The 1,905-nt window shown below is 54.3% G+C and overlaps 1 long non-coding RNA gene across 2 annotated transcripts; it reads left to right on the top strand.

The window, feature by feature from the left end:
* Nucleotides 1-77: 77 nt before the first annotated feature.
* Nucleotides 78-1,701, top strand: LOC113976603. 2 transcript variants are annotated; one of them, XR_003537121.1, is made up of 3 exons: nucleotides 78-387; nucleotides 697-847; nucleotides 1,480-1,701. It is a non-coding gene; the product is annotated as an uncharacterized LOC113976603 (long non-coding RNA). The 2 variants fall into 2 exon arrangements; XR_003537120.1 differs by having other exon boundaries at nucleotides 694-847.
* Nucleotides 1,702-1,905: the final 204 nt, after the last annotated feature.

Genomic DNA, 1,905 nt, shown 5'->3' with positions numbered 1-1,905 from the left:
GACTTCTCACGAAATCATCTCCTTCCTTCCTCCTCCAAGACTTTCCATGCAATCAGCTCCTTCCTTCCTCCAAGACTTCCCACAAATTCATCTCCCTCCTCCAAGACTTTCCATGCAATTGGTTCCTTCCTTCAAGGAGAGGATGATACAGTTGAGGCTGCGGAGATTTTTCATGAAAAAGGGTGGAAGACCACACCAAGGATGGTCCTGGGGACGGGCGAGGAGCAGCACCAGTGGGACAGAGCGCTGTGGAAGGACTTTCCTTGGAAAAGGAACGAGCAGCTCGTGCCTCGAGCCTCCCACCCCGAGCCCAAAGCACTCAAGGAGCTCGTTTGTCAACAGGCAGGAGCCTTTGATTCCCCTCATCCCTCCGGGAAGATCAGACGGGTAAAGTAATGGGTATTTACTCTTCTCCGCTTGTGTACACAACAGGATTGTGTTCCCTTTGATGGCAGCTCGGCTCTAATTACCCTCATTAACAAAGCCGGGCTTTAACTCGTGTGTGTGATATGCCTGCCCTCCTAAATACCCCTTCCTTTGACTTCTCTGAGGTTTAGCCTCCCAAAAAAGGCGCTTTTTTTGGCGTCCCGGAGCCGGGAATGTTCCCAGCTCGGCGGGATCCAAGAGATCCTGGTGGCGTCTCCTTGATGGGGCTCGTCTTGCCGCGGATCCAATTTTGTGTGCTCATCAAAGCAGGCGGTGTGTGGTGGGAGCAGCATATGCCACGGCAGATGGCACCGACGCAATTCCAGGGGAGTGAAATCACTCATCTGCTCTCCCCTGCCTTTGGACAGACCGGGAATGCTGCGGGAGAGGAAAGGGAGATGGAGCGACCAGGGAAAATTAGGTGAGCTCGGAGTATCTCCGTCGTCTGGAGCCGGCAAAGAGGAGCTGGAGCGTGTGCAGGGAAGGGAACGGAGCTGGGGAAGGGGCTGGAGCAGCAGGAGCAGCTGAGGGAGCTGGGGGAGCTCAGCCTGGAGAAAAGGAGGCTCAGGGGGGACCTTCTGGCTCTGCAACTCCCTGACAGGAGGGGGGACCCAGGGAGGGAGTCGGGCTCTGCTCCCAGGGAACAAGGGACAGGAGGAGAGGGAACGGCCTCCAGCTGTGCCAGGGGAGGCTCAGGTTGGACATCAGGAGGAATTTCTCCATGGAAAGGGTGGTCAGGCATTGGCAGGGGCTGCCCAGGGAGGTTTGGAGTGCCCAGCCCTGGAGGTGTCCAAGGAATGACAGGACGTGGCACTGAGTGCTCTGGGCTGGGGGACAAGGTGGGATCGGGCACAGAGGGGACTGGATGATCTCAGAGCCCTTTTCCAACCTCAGTGATCCTGGGATTCTCTGACCCACGGCCTGACAGCCCCTGCTGTTGCTCTGTAACAGGTCACCAGCTGCAACCCCACTCCCAGCAGCCAGAACTGGTGCCTCTTCTCCTGGTCAACCCCACTGGTGTTGAAGAGACACCCCAATTTCTCTTCCTTGTAGCATTCAAAAATACAATATCTGCAGAGAGGGAACTGAGCAGCCTCTGCAAAAAGCCATCAACTACGAAAGCTGGGGAAAAACCCTTTTCACTGCCCTCATCCTTGTGGATTCTTCCTGCCTTCTCCAGCAGAATGGAAGAGACTCCTTGCATGATGTTATCACCTGTCCTGCCAGAGAATCCACATCCTAATCTCATCAGACCTCTGCATAATACCCCCTGTGTCCCCCTTTTTCATATGTATATCCAATACCTAACCTCCCCTATAAATCCCCCGGGATAAAATAGGGTTTCTCCCATGAGGTAATTCCTGAGATCCCAAAAATGTGTTAACCTGGGTTTTCCCCTTCCCTCATCCTTGTGAAACCCCCCCGGTTTTAATACAACGAATATATAAACCCCCTGTTAAATATGTAAACCCTGAACCC

Source organism: Neopelma chrysocephalum, unplaced genomic scaffold, assembly GCF_003984885.1.
Source record: "Neopelma chrysocephalum unplaced genomic scaffold, ASM398488v2 Primary Assembly neopelma1_174, whole genome shotgun sequence".
Lineage (NCBI taxonomy): Eukaryota > Metazoa > Chordata > Aves > Passeriformes > Pipridae > Neopelma > Neopelma chrysocephalum.
This window is presented reverse-complemented; position numbering and strand designations above follow the sequence as displayed.